The 10116-nt window shown below is 38.8% G+C and overlaps 1 protein-coding gene across 1 annotated transcript in view; it reads left to right on the forward strand.

Moving 5' to 3' along the window:
* PDGFC (platelet derived growth factor C) overlaps nt 1-10116 on the forward strand; it is a 103839-nt gene that overhangs the window by 41377 nt on the left and 52346 nt on the right. The gene's annotated exons all lie outside the window — the stretch shown is intronic.

The following is a 10116-nucleotide window of genomic DNA, read 5'->3' on the forward strand; positions in this document are numbered from 1 at the left end:
ACCCCCATCCCTTGGAGATTCCTCTTCATAAAGCTCCAACAAATGTTGTCAAAGGCTTTCTCTGCATCCACAAAAATCAAAACAGCTTTTCTATTTATGTCAGTTTCCAGAAGTTCTAAAATGTCTATAATATTCCTCACATTGTCTGACAATTGCCTGCCTGGTAGAAAGCCAGTTTGGTCCCTGTGAATCTCCTCTAACAAAACTTTTTTGAATCTTTTTGCTAAAATGTCTGCAAAAATTTTATAATCCACATTCAAGAGTGATATAGGGCGGTAATTCTTAACTTGATGTTTCTCAGTTTCTGTCTTCGGTATAAGTGAGATGAATGCTTCCTTCCACGATTCGGGAGCCTTTTTCCCTTCCAAAATTTGATTGCAAACTTCTTTCAATGGTTGTACCTGACACTATTTTTGAGATGCTTCCTTGCCAAAGGCTCCCATAGCAGCCCACAGAACAATTTCAAAGCCAACTAAACTACAACAAAATAAATATGTAGTGTTATGAAGGCTACAGTGGTGTTTTCCTCTTGTTGTGATGGGGGTTTCTGGTGGGAAAATGCCACTCTAAAGAGTTCAGGTTTGCATCTGCTCCACCGTTAATTAGTAATGTTTTAACTGTACAATGGTTATCTTGTACAGTAGTTTTATAATTCCCTCCCTATCTAGACCTCTTGTACAAAATGTGGATGATAATCATGAGCAGTTAGTGAGTAATGTGTTTCAGAGACTTCAGCCAGCACACTCTAATAAGATCTTGTTCATGTTTCCCTTCATTCCCCCCCTTTCAATTATGTCTTATTTAAAACATAGTAATGGCATCACACACAATCAACAAAAGGATGTGGTGCATGTTTGCTTGCATTCAGAAAAGCTGAGGGCAGGCAGGAGCAGCTGACACATTTGTTCACAATCTTGTTCCTTTCTCCCAGATCCTGAGAACATCTTATTAAACATATTTCATTTCTACATACACACACACTTCTACCCGCTGTAACCATCATTCTCAGATGTACAGATTATATAGTAGCTCCCTGCTTAGCAAAAGTCTTCTGTACTAAAACTGGGAAACATGATTTGGGGCTGGTCATGACTCTCTTGTTATGAAGATATCACTGTGTACTCAAGTTTGAGTTACAAATTGTCTCTACCCTCTGTAGGAATGAAAGACCAATTTTATGCTTGATCATTAAGAGAATTTGGGTGGGAAGAGTCTTATCCCCAAATACCTGCTCTGACAAATTTGTATTGTGTTTTGTAATTGTTCATATCTGCTGTTACTTGGAAAATAGAGCTAGAGATGAATGTAGCCATGACACCTTCTGGTCTTGTTCTAGATACTTGTCAGCCTCCTCAGGTTGCACAAAATGAAATGCTTCCTGGAGGACTGAGGCCTACCATCTTCTCCCTTAGATGCTTGTCTTTACTGGCAATGAAATCAGTCAGGGCTGGATTTGCAGTATGAATATTGGCAGTGGTCAATGCATCATTAGATTTCTTTCTTTCTTTCTTTCTTTCTTTCTTTCTTTCTTTCTTTCTTTCTTTCTTTCTTTCATCTTGCATCTACTGCTTTTTGTTTGTGATGCCACCAAACTGGTTTCCATGTAAAGTTGGGGTACTTAGAGAAAGAGAGGAGGGAGGTGTGTGCCTATGTGAAAGGGGTGGGAGAGAGATGCACTTGGGCAGAGTGTGTGTGGGGGAGAGGTCTCTGTGTGTGGTCTGTGTGAGAAAGGTATGTGTGTCGGTCTGTGAAAATGAATGACTGAGAGGGTAGATGTTCTAAAGAGGGAGGGAAGGGTGTTTGGTCTGTGTGTGTGAGAGAGAAATGTAATAATGTATGGTCTGGTCACTATGTAGGTGGCATTTTAGATACCAATTTTCTAGATAGTAGAAAAGGTAGGTAGAGCTAAGCTGCTAAAACCCTGAGCAGATGTTTAGGAGGAGATAGAATAGAGTAGAACATATCCTATCCTGTGTTTGGAAATGCTTTTGAAGCAGTGTTGTGTGCATGTTGGGAAGAACCAACAGTGTGAGCGAGGAATTTTGTTTTTAAGGTTTTGTGTGATCCTCAACTGTGCCGTGCAGTTGCTCCAAGTTAGGAATACAGCTTGCAAGGAGGGTGGCCTTCTCCAGTGGAGAAGAAGTGTGTTTGGCCAAAGTCTCTGTATGGTGTAGTAGGACGAAGCTTTTTCTCCAATCATCTAGAAGGTGGGCTGGGGTTTATACTAGTCAGTTTCCTATTAGGAACTGGGTGGTCTCCTCAAATAAGATTTTCTTTCATGATTGGGGTGGAGATTAATCCATGCCTCAGGAAGTGTGTTAGTTTGCCAGTTCCTGGTTTCCTAATATGCATTGCTTTACTTGTCTAGGTGCAAATATAGGTGGATTATCTGTCTTTGCCAAGAGGAAATAGCACTTTGGAAGGGGCAAATGTTGATTAAATTATCAATGCCTTACTGTAACCACCCAAGAGTCAGGCAGAGTAGAGAGCAAGGCAGCCTGCTGCTACGACTTATATTGACATGTAGGCCTACAAACCTATGAGCCTGTCTGAGCATTAATATATGCGTCAAGAGACCCTAAGAGCTGTTGGCCTGGTAGGTACTAGGGATAAGGGTTGGGTTTGCTTAAAAAAAAAAAAAAACACTTTGAAGTTACACACACACACACACACACACACACACTCCGCAAAAAAAAAACCCCAAACCAAATACAGGCTGTATAAAATCTGCTTGGGGAAACTTTTTTAAAAAAAGCTGCTTTTGGGTAGTGGTAATATTAAAATCAAAGAGCGTTTTATTCATCTGCCTGTTGTACTGTTCCCTGCTCAGAGACATAGATACTCTAAACAGATCCTAAATTGACAACCAGGGAACACAACAGCACGTCAAGCTGCAAGTTTTCAATTCAGATCAGGAGTTGGCTGTATGAACCAAACAGTTTGAAATTGTTTGAAGAAAAATAAAACAATATTATATATATATATATATATATATATATATATATATATATATATATATATTTGCTTTCGTAGATTTTCACGGGTACAGGAATGCAGGTTTATATAAAATATATAAAAATGGAAGGGTGAACTGCCTGAATAAGCAGTGATGTTGATGCAATAAATAAATAAAGGAGCCATACTTTTTGTAGGAAAAGATTAATTATTAAAGTATCCATGTTTATCCCTTTAACTGTAGCAAGGAAATCAAATCAGATAGGGCTCAGAATACCATGTGTGTATCTCCATATCTCGGTAGATGGCTATAAAATATGGATTTGTGTATATAAATGTCTAATATGCAATCTTTCTAAATCTCATGTAAGTGAAACAAAAATATCATGTACGTGAAACAAAGTAACACTTTATCAAAAAGAGTCCAAAAGTATCACCAGGAAGAGAATGGATAGGCAATATGTGGGCTTTGACTCTCATGGCTAAATTGACAAGTACAAAAATATGGGTACTGATTTGAAAGTTTACAATTGATTGTTGTGGGAAAAATCGTTGCTTCAATAAAATGTCATTTTTCAAATATCCTAGGATACTCATAAATATAGGTAAAGTACCCCCTGACAGTTAAGTCCAGTTGTGGCCTACTTTGGGGTTGCGGCGCTCATCTCGCTTTACTGGCCGAGGGAGTTGGCATACAGCTTCTGGGTCACGTGGCCAGCATGACTAAGCTGCTTCTGGCGAGCCAGAGCAGCACATGGAAACGCCGTTTACCTTCCGCCAGAGCGGTACCTATTTATCTACTTGCACTTCATGCTTTTGAACTGCTAGGTTGGCAGGAGCAGGGACTGAGCAATGGGAGCTCACCCCGTCACAGGGATTCAAATCGCCGACCTTTTGATCGGCGAGCCCTGGGCTCTGTGGTTTAACCCATAGCATCACCCGTGTTCATAAATATACAGTGTACTTGCTTGTTTACAAAAGTACCTGTTAGAAATGATTTATATTTTCTGTATTCTATTTTACAAAAGAAATACAATAAGCAGCAATGATAAAAACCTTTCTCTGAAATTATTGTGAAAGAGAGTAAAAGCAAATGGGGGCAAAAATAAAGTTTACAACTTGTTTACTAGAGCTTTCCCCTTATATTAGAGCCCAGGAGGTTATGTGTATTTTCATTTGGTTTTAATGCAAATACATTGTTTTATTTTTTTAAAAACTGCCATTAACAAACCTTTTGCTTGGGCAACCTAGTTCCTGCCCCCAATTTATGATTCAGACAGAGTAGATTTGGCATCCAACACTTCATATTTCTTTCTTGACAGCAGTGCTTTGATGTATAGATAATACCTTACTTTAATGTGGCATATTACAATCCCTTCTTGAAGCCTCCTACTTTAAACAGCTGTTATAGCTTTTTGCTCTCTGATTTTCATTTTATTTTTTAAAATAAAACTGACTTTGTGGTATTTTGGAAATAAAATGTTTGGTTCAGTTATGTACGCAACCTAATAATTGTTTCAGATCTGCTCTTAAATGTTTGGAAATGCTCGGGATTCTTTCATGCAGTGCCATGGTGGATTGTGTAAACAAAAGTAAGGTATAAAAGTTTATTAGATGCTTGTGTTCTAAGGGTGATTCAGTCCCTCCTTCCTCACCCACATCCTCTCCCATAATGATAAAAGGGTTGCATTCTGCTGCAGAAGGTTGGTAATCAAATACAAGAATGATGCGCAGCTACCTTGCTTGCTCTCTTTCTATAAATGCTACTTCTTGTTCTGTGCTTTATGGTTGCCACTGGCTGCAGTCACACGAGCCAAGTACTTGGGATTATGGTATGTTTCTCCCTAACAGGGCAGGATTCATAAGACAAAACTGATTGTTAAAGACAGACTCATCATCATCATCATCATTCTTTAACCTCTCTTCATCTTAATCAGGCTTCCTCAACCTCGCCCTTCCAGATGTTTTGGCCTACAACTCCCATGATCCCTAGCTAGCAGGACCAGTGGTCAGGGATGATGGGAATTGTAGTCTCAAAACATCTGGAGGGCCGAGGTTGAGGAAGCCTGATCTTAATGTTGCAGAGTGGATTACAAGTATTAAAACTCTTATGTTGAAAACAGTGTCAAACAATTTACAATCACAGAAATCAGGTGAATCCTAAAGATACGCATCTTACCTGTCAAAAGCCAGGATAAAGAGGAGTGTGTGTTTCATTTTGTGATCCTGGGTGCAAACATCATTTTAAGCTATCCACTTTCTGGCTTGTTTAGCAATTCATGCAGAAGGAGGAACAATGGGGTTGCATGCCCTGGCAAAGTTTATTGCACAATTTATTATGCCAGTGCTCTTAACTTATTGTTATGTCAACACAGCCAGTACACATGAGAGAGAGAGGACCAAAACAATCCACTTCTGGTTGAACACAGAACTAAACTGTGTTCAGTTCATTATATTCTACGTAAGCCTGTAAACAGTCACATTTTTGGTCACTGACAGTAATAACAAGTTGCTTCCAGAAAACAAGTTAAACTTTCCAAAAGTAGTAGCAGCAGCAGTTGTTACATGAGGACTATAAAAGACCTAACACTTCTATATAATATACCAGCAGGCTAGGGAAGACTGTGGGCTAGTATTTTCTGAGGACTTATTTGCAGCTCTAGTCTAGAATATATCAGCATCAACTAATTGGTAACCAATCATTGTCTGGAAATGGCAGAAGCAGCTTGTGAAGCTTGCACTGTTGCTGTATATATGTAGATGGCCACTTTTAATATGGACAAATGAGGCCTTTCCAGCTTTTCCACATTCATATTTAAAGTGACAACCCATAGCTGATTTGGAACACACATTGTTGAAATTTCAGGCAATTGTTTTATATTTATACAGCTCTCTAGAGAGAAACAATGAAGCAGTCATTGATTTCAGAATTTGTGTGTCCTGTTACCGTAATCCCGTTTGACAGATCTGTCATTAAAAACTAATTGAGATTAAAGCAGCTGGCATAAAGAGATGTCAGCTGTAATGCAGGAAAGATGGTGGATTCCCTCCTTCCATTGATACAATAAAATGAATTACTAGTCAGTTAAACAAAATTGTTATAACTTATATACTAATATATATATATATACACTGATATAATGTCTTCTTGCAGAAAATGCATTACAGTTGTTAAATAATAAGCAATATTAATAAACAGCTGTTGCATTGAGAACTAAGTACACTAAAATGATGCCAGTCATATGCAAACCCATCTAGAATTATTGTATGGATTGTCTTGTTTCTATGGCATGCTTATCTCTCTAACACTGCACAAATGAAAACTGAGAGAGACTGCCCTGTTAGTGAGCAGTTTGTCTTGGCAAACATTAATGGAGCCAACAAGCAGAAAGTGACTGATAAAAGTGGCATCAAGCAGATGACTCAATATGAGGAAAGGTGCAAGGAAAATGCTTGCCTGCCCGCCTGTATATATGTATACAGTGCTCAGGATAGTTTCCAGTAGGTAAGAAAAACAACAACATTAAAAACAAAATGTAAAAAATTAAAGATGAAGAGAGGCACAGCAGATAAAGTCAGTGTAGTCTCTACTAAAATACATACAAAACATGTATGGAGTATATTGCATTTGTATAATCTGGAGGACATTGGTCCCATTTTACAGATGTGGGCAAGTGATTAACCTAAAATCAGTCTTGAGAAATCACTAGCCTAGGGGGAGCATGAGAGAAGGCTGCTCTCCTTCACAGGACGGTGGGGTTGTGGACTGGCCCCGCACTCTCCCGCGTATAGTGGGGGTGTGACGAGCCCCCGGTGTCATTGGGAGTCCCAGCCTGCGTCGCACCCACAGCCAGCCAACCCGGCTGGCTGGGGTGTGTGGTTTGCCGCATTTAAGCGGAGGAGCAAAGTGGCTTTGTTTTCCTCGGATCGCTTTCATGTTTGCTTTTTCATTGCTAAGCCATGGTTGCTCTAGTTGTGTATAATGTGCCACATCACACACACACAAAATGCCTAAATGTAGCAAATATTATGTATTATCTAAGGGGAAAGAATGTTGGGGAGCTTTGGGCTGAAATAGTTTTTCAAAAGAATAGTTTTTCAAATGAATTTGGTTTGGAATCACCTTGAGCTGTTACTTTATTGGAGCACTGTTATGAAACCCTGTTTTGATTGCCCTCCTTTTCTTTGAGGGAAAGCCAGAAAATAAGGTGAAAGTTGGCAACACATTTAAAAGTTACACATTTTAAGCTCATTTTGGTTAATTTTACTACCTGGAATCAAAAGGCAAGTTGTTTGTTTTTCTAGTAATAAGCATGATCTAAATCAAGGGGTTGTCAAAGGTGAGCCACTGTAGCAAGTGAAAGCACACTTTTTAGTTAAGGATATTTTTTAAAAGTGTTTCCCTTCCATGTATTGTCCAGAGTTTGCTTCAGATTCAGAATAGGAAACGGAGACAATCTTATCATTGACTTAGGAAGTCACACATTTGAGAAAGGGAAGTCACAGCAGAAGATCTGTCCACACAGGGGGCAACCAGGATCGTCTTTCCACTATTTCATTAAAAGTGGATGGAATGACAGCCAATGTGCCTCAGCCAATGTGTGCATGCGTATCTACTTAGAATGAAATCTGATTCTGGTCTTCCATACAGTGGTGCCTCGCAAGACAAAATTAATCCGTTCCGCCAGTCTCTTCGTCTAGCGGTTTTTTCGTCTTGCGAAGCAAGCCCATTGACGGCTTAGCAGCTTTTAGCGGCTTATCGGATAAGCAGATAAGCGGCTTAGCAGCTTAGAAAAAGGGGGGGAGGAAAAAAAACCCGCAGGAACTCGCAAGACATTTTCGTCTTGCGAAGCAAGCCCATAGGAAATTCGTTTTGCGAAGCACCTCCAAAATGGAAAACCCTTTCATCTAGCGGGTTTTCCGTCTTGCGAGGCATTCGTCTTGCGGGGCACCACTGTATTACTTTTTTGAATTAAGTTGGTGCATTGAGGAAAATCCATCATATTTGGATTGGGTATATGGCATAACATGTCTGTATCTGTGGCTAGGGTGATGTTAAAATTCTTGTTCATTATGGACTGCATTGTTCCATATAGAATTCTTCTAGGGATAGATTTCTCAACATATTATACAAACAGTTTCTATTTTGGAAATAAGGGAGAAAAATCTGTTGTTTGCTGGTGGATGTGAGATAAATACTCTACACATGTTGTATCTATGTTTGCCTTGGCAGCCCAACACATCAGATAAAATTTAATTGTACAGCATTGCACGCTGATTGTAATGTGTGAAGATCTCTCATGTGGTCGTTGAATCTTTAACTGTGCCACAGTTTATCAACGCACACACAGAGCAGTGCAGTGTGGTGGTAAAATTGCAGGTCATGACATAGAAATGGTTTGCCACATCCACATGAACTGTTTCTTAGGAACAGTACACAAATACTTTTCTTTGAATTAAGATAAGATAAGGAACATTCTTGTAATTCCTGACCATGCCTTGTAGGAGTTATTGTACGATGTAAAAATCCAAATTGTCACTTTTATACCACAAAACATAAATATTAGCCTGTGTTTTGCCATTTTTAAAAAAATTCCAGTTCAGAAATGCTCTAAAATACTTTAAAATGCATATTCATTAATATATCCACTTTCATACTGTGAAGTATCTTTTCCATCTTTTATTCTCACAAATTCAACCTTAGCTTCATACCAAGGTTGATATACTTTCAGGAGTTGTCACCATAATCCTCATAGAATTATAATGAGGATTATAATGATTATATAGGATGACAATGGCTGTTTGTCTTTCCAAATATGAGGCCTGTTCTTTCTGAAATAAATGGTGCCTAAGGGGGAAGAGACCTACTTGGAGATTGACATGACTATACTTGCCCAGTTAAGGTTTTCAGCTTTTGTTTACGATAGCAAGGCTTATCTAATTCTGTTACCTGACATGATTTCAGTTTTTTTTGCTTGGTTATGAAGCCAATGTGTAATAGTGCTTTAAAGAAATTCCAAAGTGGTTTCAGTGATATATGCTATACCTACAAAAGTTCCGTTGTCACTTGTTCTGAAAAGAAAAGCTGCTATTTGAATGGAAAGTAGGTTTTCTTTCAGTCTAGTAACCAGTAGAAACGGCACCACTGCATTTCCCCCCTCCATCTCAGGATTTATATTGGCATAATATATCTGCCTTTCAAATATTTCATTCCTTTCTTACCAGTATAATTTTATGCATGCTCGTTTAAAGTAAGGCCCACTGTTTTCAGCGGGGCTTATTGTCAGAGAAGTATGCATAAGATTGCATCATTAATCTTCAGTGTATCTCAAACTGAGTAATATTATTTGTATAGCTAGCTCTGTATTGTCCACACTGACTGCTAGTGACTCTCTAGGGTTTCAGACCTGGAGCTGCTGGTGATTGGACTTGTGACCTTCTGCATGCAAATCAGATGTGCCACCACTGCTCTAAGGCCCTTCCCCAAGCATACTTGGTGCTCACAAGTGTGTTGTGTTTGTCTGCTTGTTTACCAGTATATACACGTACAGGACAAGTGTTGAAATGCCGAAACCAGATACCTTAATTACATTAAAATAGGTCACTAAGATATCTGCTAGAACTCTAAGGATCATTTTTACAGGGTTGTCATATTTTGAAGAGCAAAAAAGAGGGCACATTTGCTGTTCTACTTTTAACAATGGATCACTATGATGACTCTCATTTTACATACCCATGAAAAAGAGGACGTGTCCTGGAAAAAGAAGACATATGGCAACCCTAATTTTTTGTGCTGCTTTCAGGTTGAGAAGTGTTTTCTACCTAAAGAATCGGTTTTCTCAGCATGCACACAGATGGCCTTAAGCTAAACAACTAAAATAATATTGCCTATGAAGCAAAAACAGAGTACAAGGAGGAGATTCTTAATTCAGGTACCTCATTTGCTTTGTACCTGTCAAATTTGTCAAACATTTCTTCAGAAGATATTTAAGCTAATATTTCCACATTAAATACTGGCTCCAATTGCAATAGAATAACAGATTATATGAGCATTCTGGAAAACTCTTGATGGATTTGTGTTTACCTGTGTCTCAGACTTGTTCCTAATGGAATTGATGATGACATGCTGAACAACACACTTAATACCAGCCTTGCGCTACA

This window comes from Podarcis erhardii, assembly GCF_964252035.2.
Source record: "Podarcis erhardii genome assembly, chromosome: 9".
NCBI classification, from domain to species: domain Eukaryota; kingdom Metazoa; phylum Chordata; class Lepidosauria; order Squamata; family Lacertidae; genus Podarcis; species Podarcis erhardii.